Source organism: Eucyclogobius newberryi, unplaced genomic scaffold (assembly GCF_026437365.1).
Source record: "Eucyclogobius newberryi isolate DKJ021-1_F unplaced genomic scaffold, fEucNew1.0.hap1 SCAF_214, whole genome shotgun sequence".
In the NCBI taxonomy this organism is placed as follows: domain Eukaryota; kingdom Metazoa; phylum Chordata; class Actinopteri; order Gobiiformes; family Gobiidae; genus Eucyclogobius; species Eucyclogobius newberryi.
The window spans coordinates 85,001-99,338 of record NW_027315851.1 but is presented as its reverse complement, the minus strand read 5'-3'; the positions used below and the strand labels follow the sequence as shown (position 1 = coordinate 99,338).

The 14,338-nt window shown below is 54.2% G+C and overlaps 1 non-coding gene across 1 annotated transcript; it reads right to left on the bottom strand.

Annotated features, from left to right (window-relative positions):
- Window positions 1-13,849: 13,849 nt before the first annotated feature.
- LOC140371308 (U4 spliceosomal RNA) lies at window positions 13,850-13,990 on the bottom strand. The gene has a single exon (XR_011928451.1). It is a non-coding gene; the product is annotated as a U4 spliceosomal RNA (small nuclear RNA).
- Window positions 13,991-14,338: the final 348 nt, after the last annotated feature.

Genomic DNA, 14,338 nt, shown 5'->3' with positions numbered 1-14,338 from the left:
CAACCAGCTCTCACCTCCGCGTACAGCCCGTGGTCAGCGTGACACCGTGCTCTGCCCCGAGCAATCAGAGCAAACAGGAAGCTTCTGGAAGTGCCCGGGAGTCTGGTAAAATCAAGCCGAAAATAGACCCTCTCATGCCGGGTCTGAGCGGCGCTTAGAGCCCGGTGGAGCGCGGAGCGCGGGGCTCCATTCAGAGGCTCCGTGATCCGACGCTCACCTCCGCACCTCCGAACCATGACTTGACATTACGGCTGTGAAGGAGCCTTGGAAGCTGGATAAAACCAGAACGGGGCCCATCGATCGCGGTTCTCGTGTGCCCGTCAAACGAGCTCCTTGCCCGGTATCCGCACAACCAGGAAATGTACCTGTTTCGATTGCGAAAAACGTCATTCTCAAAAACCGCCCGCCCCTCCCTCCCAGCATTACCATTTTGCACATTCCGCGTGAGAGCAGCGTAAGAATTTCTCGGGAGCAGCGTGATTTAGCCCGGGAATTTTGAGCTGAACGCTTATTCCCACGAGCCCAAAAAACGACTAAGTCCAACGGTATATAGTGTACTATTGCCGAAAAACGACAGAGTCGCTCTGGTATAGTGTACTATTGCCGAAAAATGACAGAGTCTTTTCAGGTATAGTGTACTATTTCGGTTTTTACTCTAAGTCCCTCAGGGGCATATGGTGCTATACTATGATGGTCAGATCACCTCCAGGCCCCAGGGGAGTGCTTTTCTGGGGGCAAACAGTGCACTGATGATGGGGGATTATTTCATTTTGCTCATTTTGGTGTTTTTTCACATTTTAACCCATTTTCACCCCATTTGCTCACAACTTCATACTACGGCCCGGAAAAACGACAGAGTCGCTCGGGAATAGTGTACTATTGCCGAAAAATGACAGAGTCTTTTCAGGTATAGTGTACTATTTCGGTTTTTACTCTAAGTCCCTCAGGGGCATATGGTGCTATACTCTGATGGTCAGATCACCTCCAGGCCCCATTGGAGTGCTTTTCTGGGGGCAAACAGTGCACTGATGATGGGGGATTATTTCATTTTGCTCATTTTGGTGTTTTTTCACATTTTAACCCATTTTCACCCCTTTTGCTCACAACTTCATACTACGGCCCGGAAAAACGACAGAGTCCCTCGGGTATAGTGTACTATTGCCGAAAAACGACAGAGTCCCTCGGGTATAGTGTACTATTGCCGAAAAACGACAGAGTCCCTCGGGTATAGTGTACTATTGCCGAAAAACGACAGAGTCCCTCGGGTATAGTGTACTATTGCCGAAAAACGACAGAGTCCCTCGGGTATAGTGTACTATTGGCTGGAAGCTCGGTTTTTTTTCTAAGACCAGCAGGGGTATATGGTACTATATTCTGGTGGTCAGATCACCTCCAGGCCCCAGGGGAGTGCTTTTCTGGGGGCAAACTGTGCACTGATGATGGGGGATTATTTCATTTTGCTCATTTTGGTGTTTTTTCACATTTTAACCCATTTTCACCCCTTTTGCTCACATCTTCAAACTCGGGCCCTGATTACAAGTTCTGACCAAATGATGACAAACACGGTATTTATTATGTATTTTTTTCATTTTTTTTTATTTTTCCAACTTATACATCCATCATTGGTGCCAGGCAGGTTGTGGAGAAAGCAGTGAAGAAAGGAGAGAGCCATCACAGAAAAGATGTCCATCCAGGGTCAAGGTACCCTGCACTTTTACATATCCAAATGACAGCATTTAAAGTTTTTTAGCGTATGGTATCTCTCGTTGCATGGAACCGCACAGAGGCCAACGCCACACTGACGGCACCTGTACTTTGTTTGCCGCCTGCCTTTGGTACGAGAGCGGTCAGAGCACACGGCGCAGTCTGGACGTCCCTCTGCTTGACAAAGCCAATGACGCTCTGTGAGTCTCTGTGGCATTTCACCCTCCGGTCTTGAGCGCCTTTCTTGTTTTTTGGAGTGATCAGCCAGTAATGCATCAATAATCTTCTGAATGTAAACCTTTAAAGGTTTGTGTGGGCCTGGAGTGGATTTGGTGTATATGATGTGTGAGTTGACAATACTTATGCTTATAATGGCATTGAATATGCGATGATACCATTTCCGGGACCTGTGTGGAAAGAGGTATGTCTTCATCCTCTGGTCAGCAGTGTCCACTCCACCCATGTAGGCGTTGTACTGGTCGACACATACAGGTCTTTTGATGTCACGGAAGCCAGTGTCATCTGTCTTGGATCGGATCCTCCTCTGAACACAATCATTTCCATGGACTGTGGACAACATGGTGAGACGTTTAGTATCGTGCCAAGCACAAGCCAGGAGTTTTCCCTTTCTGCAAAAAACTGGGTCATCTCCTTTTTTCAGCTGTAAGACACTTTTACCAAGGCATTTTGGCATCCCCAACCTGGTAATCCTTACCGTCCCACACAGTCCAGTTTCCAAATCTGCTAATTCATTTGCAATTACAGGCGAGGTATAGTAACTGTCCATGTAAATCTCGTGTCCTTTGCCCGTAAAGGGAGAAACCAACTCACGGACAACTGCGTGTGTTGCACTGATGTTGCTTGCATTATTTTTGTACTGTCCAGTGTGCATTGACCAGCGCAAAACATACCCTGAACAGCTTTCACTCAGGGCATACACTCTATAGCCATATTTGTCAGGTTTATTCGGAGAGTAACATTTTAGTGAAGATCTCCCCTTGAAAGCTATTGTCATTTCATCTAAAGAAAGCTCCTTGATTGGACTGTAAACTGCTGCAAATTTGGGAATAATCAAATCTATTATTGGGCGGACTTTGAACAGTTTATCGTGCCCGGGCTCGCCTGTTCTCACATAATCATTATTGTTGACAAAATGAAAGAACGAAAGAATGATTTCAAATCTGTTTCTTGACATTACATTTCCAAATCCAGGCGTTTGTGTAAGCCAAAATGTTCCCCAGTAATCCTCGATTTCAGGTTTCTCAACAAGGCCCATGGAGAGATGCAAAGCGAAGAAAGCTTTCATTTCGGTGACTGATACATCATACCACTCAAGAAATCTTGAATGTGGCTTCAGAATCATAGGTGCCATACACTGATGTGCATATCTATTTGTCTCATCAGTAATGAAAGTCCAAAACTGATCGGTCAGAAAGAGTGACAGAATATCAAATGGATTAGCATCCGTCAGATCCATCTCTCCTGTGTAGCCAACTGGGTCTTCAAAAGGTTTGATCCATGCCTCAAATACCTCGACCTCTCTCAGCATGTCCCAGCTCTCATCCACCGGGCAAGTTTTACTGCAGCCACTGGTTCCACTGGTTCCTCGCCTCCGTCTGTCCTTTGCACCTGTCCGTTGTTTCGAAGTCCCTTCATCTCCACTTGGAAATCCATCGTCACTCTCGGGGAGATAATACCCTTCAGAGTCAGAATCTGCTGTAAATTGCATGCCACGTGTACTTCCTCCAGCCATTTTTTTCCTTACCGGATCTGCCCTGGATCATACCTGGCTAATAAAGGGAAGTTGCACCGAACCGACCAATGACTGAAGTGATTCATTTTCTACTATTATTTCATTAATTTCCTTGTACGGTAAAGTTGCATTTCTGCGACTTTGGCGCTTAAAGGGTTAGAATACAGAGTTGTTGGTTTCAATACCTTATCATCTGCTGCCATCTTCTGTATTTTTTGTAAATAAAGGTGGACAAAAATAAATAAATATTTGACAAACGCCAAGCCTAGCCCCAAGCCCCAAGGACTGATAACCCTTTAGGCGCCAGAGATTATGGATGAAATAGATGTATAAATAAAAAACTTCCTGAGATACAGAGAACTGAAGCCGGGGCACAGCTCTGGGTCGGCAGTGCCCCTGGAGGCCCGTAGAAGCTCCACACTCCAGTTGATTCTTGGATAAAAGGGTACCCAGCCGGTCTCGAACTCGCGTGAGGCGGAGCAGGGATCATCCACCCCGCACACGGCCAGACTTTGCCCGGCCAGGGAGCACCTTCTGCGGGTCGGAGGCTCCGGGTCGGAGCCCCTGGAGCCTGGAGCCCTCACCGGGCCCCGAACTCGGCTGCCGGAGGAAGTGCAGTGCCTCATGGATAAAAGGGCACCCAGCCGGTCTCGAACTCGCGTGAGGCGGAGCAGGGATCATCCACCCCGCACACGGCCAGACTTTGCCCGGCCAGGGAGCACCTTCTGCGGGTCGGAGGCTCCGGGTCGGAGCCCCTGGAGCCTGGAGCCCTCACCGGGCCCCGAACTCGGCTGCCGGAGGCAGTGCAGTGCCTCATGGATAAAAGGGCACCCAGCCGGTCTCGAACTCGCGTGAGGCGGAGCAGGGATCATCCACCCCGCACACGGCCAGACTTTGCCCGGCCAGGGAGCACCTTCTGCGGGTCGGAGGCTCCGGGTCGGAGCCCCTGGAGCCTGGAGCCCTCACCGGGCCCCGAACTCGGCTGCCGGAGGCAGTGCAGTGCCTCATGGATAAAAGGGCACCCAGCCGGTCTCGAACTCGCGTGAGGCGGAGCAGGGATCATCCACCCCGCACACGGCCAGACTTTGCCCGGCCAGGGAGCACCTTCTGCGGGTCGGAGGCTCCGGGTCGGAGCCCCTGGAGCCTGGAGCCCTCACCGGGCCCCGAACTCGGCTGCCGGAGGAAGTGCAGTGCCTCATGGATAAAAGGGCACCCAGCCGGTCTCGAACTCGCGTGAGGCGGAGCAGGGATCATCCACCCCGCACACGGCCAGACTTTGCCCGGCCAGGGAGCACCTTCTGCGGGTCGGAGGCTCCGGGTCGGAGCCCCTGGAGCCTGGAGCCCTCACCGGGCCCCGAACTCGGCTGCCGGAGGAAGTGCAGTGCCTCATGGATAAAAGGGCACCCAGCCGGTCTCGAACTCGCGTGAGGCGGAGCAGGGATCATCCACCCCGCACACGGCCAGACTTTGCCCGGCCAGGGAGCACCTTCTGCGGGTCGGAGGCTCCGGGTCGGAGCCCCTGGAGCCTGGAGCCCTCACCGGGCCCCGAACTCGGCTGCCGGAGGCAGTGCAGTGCCTCATGGATAAAAGGGCACCCAGCCGGTCTCGAACTCGCGTGAGGCGGAGCAGGGATCATCCACCCCGCAGACGACCAGACTTTGCCCGGGGAAGGGCCACTCTGGCTGGGCATGGCCCCCACTGAGCACCCCCTGGAACCCCTGGAGCCCCCGGAGCACCTCCAGAGCCACCCCCACTCCTCCAGACTCTGCCCGGGGAAGGGCCACTCTGGCTGGGCATGGCCTCCGCCGAGCACCCCCTGGAGCCCCCGGAGCACCTCCAGAGCCACCCCCCACTCCTCCAGACTCTGCCCGGGGAAGGGACACTCTGGCTGGGCATGGCCTCCACTGAGCACCCCCTGAAGCCCCCGGAGCACCTCCAGAGCCACCCCCCACTCTCCCCAGACTATGCCCGGGGAAGGGCCACTCTGGCTGGGCATGGCCTCCACTGAGCACCCCCTGGAGCCCCCGGAGCACCTCCAGAGCCACCCCCCACTCTCCCCAGACTATGCCCGGGGAAGGGCCACTCTGGCTGGGCCTGGCCTCCGCCGAGCACCCCCTGGAACCCCTGGAGCCCCTCCAGAGCCACCCCCCACTCCTCCAGACTCACCCCGGGGAAGAGCCACTCTGGCTGGGCATGGCCTCCGCCGAGCACCCCCCTGGAACCCCTGGAGCCCCTCCAGAGCCACCCCCCACTCCTCCAGACTCACCCCGGGGAAGGGCAACTCTGGCTGGGCATGGCCTCCGCTGAGCACCCCCTGGAACCCCTGGAGCCCCCGGAGCACCTCCAGAGCCACCCCCCACTCCTCCAGACTCTGCCCGGGGAAGGGCCACTCTGGCTGGGCATGGCCTCCACTGAGCACCCCCTGGAGCCCCCGGAGCACCTCCAGAGCCACCCCCCACTCTCCCCAGACTATGCCCGGGGAAGGGCCACTCTGGCTGGGCATGGCCTCCGCCGAGCACCCCCTGGAACCCCTGGAGCCCCTCCAGAGCCACCCCCCACTCCTCCAGACTCACCCCGGGGAAGGGCAACTCTGGCTGGGCATGGCCCCCACTGAGCACCCCCTGGAACCCCTGGAGCCCCCGGAGCACCTCCAGAGCCACCCCCCACTCTCCCCAGATTCTGCCCGGGGAAGGGCCACTCTGGCTGGGCATGGCCTCCGCCGAGCACCCCCTGGAACCCCTGGAGCCCCTCCAGAGCCACCCCGCATTCCCCCAAACTCAGTCTGGGGACGGGCCACTCTTCCCCGGGTTGCAGGCTCTGGGACTCCGGGGATGACCACCGGGGACCAGGCCCTCCCTTCGAACCCGGGGACCCACACTTAAGCACCCCCACACGGGCTACACACCCTTGTTTCAGCCCCCTGGAGGTCCGTGCCCTTGGTACTATACCATGGAAGTCCGTGCCCTTGGTACTCCGACTGGAGTACCAAGGGAACGGCCCAGCACTCACCACAGAGGCTCGCGCCGGCCCCGGCCCACCTTTCGTCCCCGGGTACCCACACTTAAGCACCCCAACACGAGCTACACACCCTTGGTGCAGCCCCCTGGAAGTCCGTGCCCTTGGTACTCTGAGCCACTTTAAAAGATAAAAAGCACCAGGACCCCAAGGCCCTGGCTCCCCTGTCCCCTACACCACACTTGGAGGCAGGGCCCTTGCCCTCCACTGGCTGCCCCCGCGCCCAATGTACTCCATAACCGAAGAAGAGAGGGGGACCCGGAGGCCGGCCTACTAGGGTAACAGGTTTAATTTAGAGCCGGGGCTCTGGACCACAAATGCCAACAACCCCGCAGTGCGCAGGAGCCTTCGAAGCTGGATGAAACCAGAACGGGGCCCTACGATGGCGGTGACCAGCCAGTTGATAGCAAAGTGAGCCCTGGACAGGAGCTGCATTTGACAAACTCAGAGACGAGGAAGGGACCGGAGTCGGACCAAATATATCATCTGGCGCTGTGTCCAGCGTGAGGGTGAGCCAGCGCAAATCAGGACCACAAATGCCAACAACCCCGCAGTGCGCAGGAGCCTTCGAAGCTGGATGAAACCAGAACGGGGCCCTACGATGGCGGTGACCAGCCAGTTGATAGCAAAGTGAGCCCTGGACAGGCGCTGCATTTGACAAACTCAGAGACGAGGAAGGGACCGGAGTCGGACCAAATATATCATCTGGCGCTGTGTCCAGCGTAAGGGTGAGCCAGCGCAAATCAGGACCACAAATGCCAACAACCCCGCAGTGCGCAGGAGCCTTCGAAGCTGGATGAAACCAGAACGGGGCCCTACGATGGCGGTGACCAGCCAGTTGATAGCAAAGTGAGCCCTGGACAGGAGCTGCATTTGACAAACTCAGAGACGAGGAAGGGACCGGAGTCGGACCAAATATATCATCTGGCGCTGTGTCCAGCGTAAGGTTGAGCCAGCGCAAATCAGGACCACAAATGCCAACAACCCCGCAGTGCGCAGGAGCCTTCGAAGCTGGATGAAACCAGAACGGGGCCCTACGATGGCGGTGACCAGCCAGTTGATAGCAAAGTGAGCCCTGGACAGGCGCTGCATTTGACAAACTCAGAGACGAGGAAGGGACCGGAGTCGGAACAAAAATATGCGCCGGCCCTGCCCCCCGCCCCGCGCAGAGCCATCGGACACGTTGAGGCTGAAGGGGACTGGCGCAGAGCCCTTGGGCCCAGGGGCTAAGCGCAGCCATCATCCTTCAAGCCGCGCCTCCTGCTGCGCGGGGGTGAGTGACAATGGGCTCGGACTGTGGTTCCGTCGGACGCGTTGAGGCTGAAGGAGACTGGCGCAGAGCCCCTGTAACAGGGGCTAAGCGCAGCCATCATCCTCCAAGCCGCGCGTCCTTCAGTGCGGGGGTGAGTGACAGTGGGCCTGGACTGTTGTTCCACCGGACGCGTTGAGGCTGAAGGGGACTGGTGCAGAGCCCCTGTGCCAGGGGCTAAGCGCAGCCATCATCCTCCAAGCCGCGCGTCCTTCTGCGCAGGGGTGAGTGACAGTGGACCCGGACTGTGTTCCCACCGGACGCGTTGAGGCTGAAGGGGACTGGCTCAGAGCCCCTGGCACAGGGGCTAAGCACAGCCATCATCCTTCAAGCCGCGCGTCCTTCAGTGCGGGGGTGAGTGACAGAGGGCCTGGACTGTTGTTCCACCGGACGCGTTGAGGCTGAAGGGGACTGGTGCAGAGCCCCTGTGCCAGGGGCTAAGCGCAGCCATCATCCTCCAAGCCGCGCGTCCTTCTGCGCAGGGGTGAGTGACAATGGACCCGGACTGTGTTCCCACCGGACGCGTTGAGGCTGAAGGGGACTGGCTCAGAGCCCCTGGCACAGGGGCTAAGCGCAGCCATCATCCTCCAAGCCGCGCGTCCTTCAGTGCGGGGGTGAGTGACAGTGGGCCTGGACTGTTGTTCCACCGGACGCGTTGAGGCTGAAGGGGACTGGTGCAGAGCCCCTGTGCCAGGGGCTAAGCGCAGCCATCATCCTCCAAGTCGCGCGTCCTTCTGCGCAGGGGTGAGTGACAGTGGACCCGGACTGTGTTCCCACCGGACGCGTTGAGGCTGAAGGGGACTGGCTCAGAGCCCCTGGCACAGGGGCTAAGCACAGCCATCATCCTTCAAGCCGCGCGTCCTTCAGTGCGGGGGTGAGTGACAGAGGGCCTGGACTGTTGTTCCACCGGACGCGTTGAGGCTGAAGGGGACTGGTGCAGAGCCCCTGTGCCAGGAGCTAAGCGCAGCCATCATCCTCCAAGCCGCGCGTCCTTCTGCGCAGGGGTGAGTGACAATGGACCCGGACTGTGTTCCCACCGGACGCGTTGAGGCTGAAGGGGACTGGCTCAGAGCCCCTGGCACAGGGGCTAAGCGCAGCCATCATCCTTCAAGCCGCGCGTCCTTCAGTGCGGGGGTGAGTGACGGTCCCATCTCCGGAGACAAGGGGCCAGGCGCGGGGGAAGCCAGTCAGACTGAAGCCCCGCGCCTGGTGGGACCTCTGTCTCGGCCTCGCTTCCAACGTGTCCGGCGTGAGGTTAGCCGGAGCAAACCACAGCCGCAAAATGTAAACAAACCCGCAGTGCGCAGGAGCCTTCGAAGCTGGATAAAACCAGAACGGGGCCCTACGATGGCGGGTCTTGAGTGCCAATAGACCAAGCTCCTTGTCTGGTATACATAGAACCATGATTTGTACCATTTTCATGGTTGATTCACGGATGATCCCTGCTCCGCCTCACGCGAGTTGGACGGCTGGGTGCCTTTTATCCATGAGGCACTGCACTGCCTCCGGCAGCCGAGTTCGGGGCCCGGTGAGGGCTCCAGGCTCCAGGGGCTCCGACCCGGAGCCTCCGACCCGCAGAAGGTTCTCCCTGGCCGGGCAAAGTCTGGCCGTATGCGGGGTGGATGGCCCTGGGTCTGGGCGGCGCTAAGATCACGGAGCGGGTCACCTCCGCGTACAGCCCGTGGTCAGCGTGACACCGTGCTCTGCCCCGAGCAATCAGAGCAAACAGGAAGCTTCTGGAAGTGCCCGGGAGTCTGGTAAAATCAAGCCGAAAATAGACCCTCTCATGCCGGGTCTGAGCGGCACTTAGAGCCCGGAGGAGCGCGGAGCGCGGGGCTCCATTCAGAGGCTCCGTGATCCGCCTTACAACCAGCTCTCACCTCCGCGTACAGCCCGTGGTCAGCGTGACACCGTGCTCTGCCCCGAGCAATCAGAGCAAACAGGAAGCTTCTGGAAGTGCCCGGGAGTCTGGTAAAATCAAGCCGAAAATAGACCCTCTCATGCCGGGTCTGAGCGGCGCTTAGAGCCCGGAGGAGCGCGGAGCGCGGGGCTCCATTCAGAGGCTCCGTGATCCGCCTTACAACCAGCTCTCACCTCCGCGTACAGCCCGTGGTCAGCGTGACACCGTGCTCTGCCCCGAGCAATCAGAGCAAACAGGAAGCTTCTGGAAGTGCCCGGGAGTCTGGTAAAATCAAGCCGAAAATAGACCCTCTCATGCCGGGTCTGAGCGGCGCTTAGAGCCCGGTGGAGCGCGGAGCGCGGGGCTCCATTCAGAGGCTCCGTGATCCGCCTTACAACCAGCTCTCACCTCCGCGTACAGCCCGTGGTCAGCGTGACACCGTGCTCTGCCCCGAGCAATCAGAGCAAACAGGAAGCTTCTGGAAGTGCCCGGGAGTCTGGTAAAATCAAGCCGAAAATAGACCCTCTCATGCCGGGTCTGAGCGGCGCTTAGAGCCCGGTGGAGCGCGGAGCGCGGGGCTCCATTCAGAGGCTCCGTGATCCGACGCTCACCTCCGCACCTCCGAACCATGACTTGACATTACGGCTGTGAAGGAGCCTTGGAAGCTGGATAAAACCAGAACGGGGCCCATCGATCGCGGTTCTCGTGTGCCCGTCAAACGAGCTCCTTGCCCGGTATCCGCACAACCAGGAAATGTACCTGTTTCGATTGCGAAAAACGTCATTCTCAAAAACCGCCCGCCCCTCCCTCCCAGCATTACCATTTTGCACATTCCGCGTGAGAGCAGCGTAAGAATTTCTCGGGAGCAGCGTGATTTAGCCCGGGAATTTTGAGCTGAACGCTTATTCCCACGAGCCCAAAAAACAACTAAGTCCAACGGTATATAGTGTACTATTGCCGAAAAACGACAGAGTCGCTCTGGTATAGTGTACTATTGCCGAAAAATGACAGAGTCTTTTCAGGTATAGTGTACTATTTCGGTTTTTACTCTAAGTCCCTCAGGGGCATATGGTGCTATACTATGATGGTCAGATCACCTCCAGGCCCCAGGGGAGTGCTTTTCTGGGGGCAAACAGTGCACTGATGATGGGGGATTATTTCATTTTGCTCATTTTGGTGTTTTTTCACATTTTAACCCATTTTCACCCCATTTGCTCACAACTTCATACTACGGCCCGGAAAAACGACAGAGTCGCTCGGGAATAGTGTACTATTGCCGAAAAATGACAGAGTCTTTTCAGGTATAGTGTACTATTTCGGTTTTTACTCTAAGTCCCTCAGGGGCATATGGTGCTATACTCTGATGGTCAGATCACCTCCAGGCCCCATTGGAGTGCTTTTCTGGGGGCAAACAGTGCACTGATGATGGGGGATTATTTCATTTTGCTCATTTTGGTGTTTTTTCACATTTTAACCCATTTTCACCCCTTTTGCTCACAACTTCATACTACGGCCCGGAAAAACGACAGAGTCCCTCGGGTATAGTGTACTATTGCCGAAAAACGACAGAGTCCCTCGGGTATAGTGTACTATTGCCGAAAAACGACAGAGTCCCTCGGGTATAGTGTACTATTGCCGAAAAACGACAGAGTCCCTCGGGTATAGTGTACTATTGCCGAAAAACGACAGAGTCCCTCGGGTATAGTGTACTATTGGCTGGAAGCTCGGTTTTTTTTCTAAGACCAGCAGGGGTATATGGTACTATATTCTGGTGGTCAGATCACCTCCAGGCCCCAGGGGAGTGCTTTTCTGGGGGCAAACTGTGCACTGATGATGGGGGATTATTTCATTTTGCTCATTTTGGTGTTTTTTCACATTTTAACCCATTTTCACCCCTTTTGCTCACATCTTCAAACTCGGGCCCTGATTACAAGTTCTGACCAAATGATGACAAACACGGTATTTATTATGTATTTTTTTCATTTTTTTTTATTTTTCCAACTTATACATCCATCATTGGTGCCAGGCAGGTTGTGGAGAAAGCAGTGAAGAAAGGAGAGAGCCATCACAGAAAAGATGTCCATCCAGGGTCAAGGTACCCTGCACTTTTACATATCCAAATGACAGCATTTAAAGTTTTTTAGCGTATGGTATCTCTCGTTGCATGGAACCGCACAGAGGCCAACGCCACACTGACGGCACCTGTACTTTGTTTGCCGCCTGCCTTTGGTACGAGAGCGGTCAGAGCACACGGCGCAGTCTGGACGTCCCTCTGCTTGACAAAGCCAATGACGCTCTGTGAGTCTCTGTGGCATTTCACCCTCCGGTCTTGAGCGCCTTTCTTGTTTTTTGGAGTGATCAGCCAGTAATGCATCAATAATCTTCTGAATGTAAACCTTTAAAGGTTTGTGTGGGCCTGGAGTGGATTTGGTGTATATGATGTGTGAGTTGACAATACTTATGCTTATAATGGCATTGAATATGCGATGATACCATTTCCGGGACCTGTGTGGAAAGAGGTATGTCTTCATCCTCTGGTCAGCAGTGTCCACTCCACCCATGTAGGCGTTGTACTGGTCGACACATACAGGTCTTTTGATGTCACGGAAGCCAGTGTCATCTGTCTTGGATCGGATCCTCCTCTGAACACAATCATTTCCATGGACTGTGGACAACATGGTGAGACGTTTAGTATCGTGCCAAGCACAAGCCAGGAGTTTTCCCTTTCTGCAAAAAACTGGGTCATCTCCTTTTTTCAGCTGTAAGACACTTTTACCAAGGCATTTTGGCATCCCCAACCTGGTAATCCTTACCGTCCCACACAGTCCAGTTTCCAAATCTGCTAATTCATTTGCAATTACAGGCGAGGTATAGTAACTGTCCATGTAAATCTCGTGTCCTTTGCCCGTAAAGGGAGAAACCAACTCACGGACAACTGCGTGTGTTGCACTGATGTTGCTTGCATTATTTTTGTACTGTCCAGTGTGCATTGACCAGCGCAAAACATACCCTGAACAGCTTTCACTCAGGGCATACACTCTATAGCCATATTTGTCAGGTTTATTCGGAGAGTAACATTTTAGTGAAGATCTCCCCTTGAAAGCTATTGTCATTTCATCTAAAGAAAGCTCCTTGATTGGACTGTAAACTGCTGCAAATTTGGGAATAATCAAATCTATTATTGGGCGGACTTTGAACAGTTTATCGTGCCCGGGCTCGCCTGTTCTCACATAATCATTATTGTTGACAAAATGAAAGAACGAAAGAATGATTTCAAATCTGTTTCTTGACATTACATTTCCAAATCCAGGCGTTTGTGTAAGCCAAAATGTTCCCCAGTAATCCTCGATTTCAGGTTTCTCAACAAGGCCCATGGAGAGATGCAAAGCGAAGAAAGCTTTCATTTCGGTGACTGATACATCATACCACTCAAGAAATCTTGAATGTGGCTTCAGAATCATAGGTGCCATACACTGATGTGCATATCTATTTGTCTCATCAGTAATGAAAGTCCAAAACTGATCGGTCAGAAAGAGTGACAGAATATCAAATGGATTAGCATCCGTCAGATCCATCTCTCCTGTGTAGCCAACTGGGTCTTCAAAAGGTTTGATCCATGCCTCAAATACCTCGACCTCTCTCAGCATGTCCCAGCTCTCATCCACCGGGCAAGTTTTACTGCAGCCACTGGTTCCACTGGTTCCTCGCCTCCGTCTGTCCTTTGCACCTGTCCGTTGTTTCGAAGTCCCTTCATCTCCACTTGGAAATCCATCGTCACTCTCGGGGAGATAATACCCTTCAGAGTCAGAATCTGCTGTAAATTGCATGCCACGTGTACTTCCTCCAGCCATTTTTTTCCTTACCGGATCTGCCCTGGATCATACCTGGCTAATAAAGGGAAGTTGCACCGAACCGACCAATGACTGAAGTGATTCATTTTCTACTATTATTTCATTAATTTCCTTGTACGGTAAAGTTGCATTTCTGCGACTTTGGCGCTTAAAGGGTTAGCATTTGAGCAAGTTGTCATCAGTTACTTCTGGTGTACTTCTTCTAGCACGTGCATACCAATGACTTTGATCTGAACTAGTTGTGTACAGAGTATGTAGCTCTATTTCTGGTGGAATGTCACGCGTTTGGACGAGCTTACCTTATACATGAAAATAAGCCTCCTCAGAGACTGTCAAAAATTGCCACAGTCGACTATATTTCAAGTCGCCAAGGCGGGGTATTGGGTAAAGTTTTCAACTAGCAATAATCGCGCCTCGGATAGACCTCATAGGCTACAATACTGCCACTGCGCAAAGCTAACGTGTACTTTGAGAAAGAATGGCCAGGGCTTGGTTCTTGCCACTTCCTGGTCATGGTAGGTCATTGAGGGCAGAGCAAAACTTTGGCCAAGAAGGGAGCTTCTTTTCAAAAAACTGCCTGTAACACCTGGAAAAATGTAGATAGCAGACTTCAGAGACTGTTGACTGAAAGAGTAACAAAATGCATGGGTACAACTTAAATCTTTGCTTTTTGGTACGTCTTCACCAGGCGGGATAAATAATCAATTTTCAACCACTAACCTTGCCACCACAAATAAAACAATTGCTCCAAGCGGATTTGATCTTCTTGCAGTAAAGACAGCAAAACTTTTGGTAGTTTCATTTGT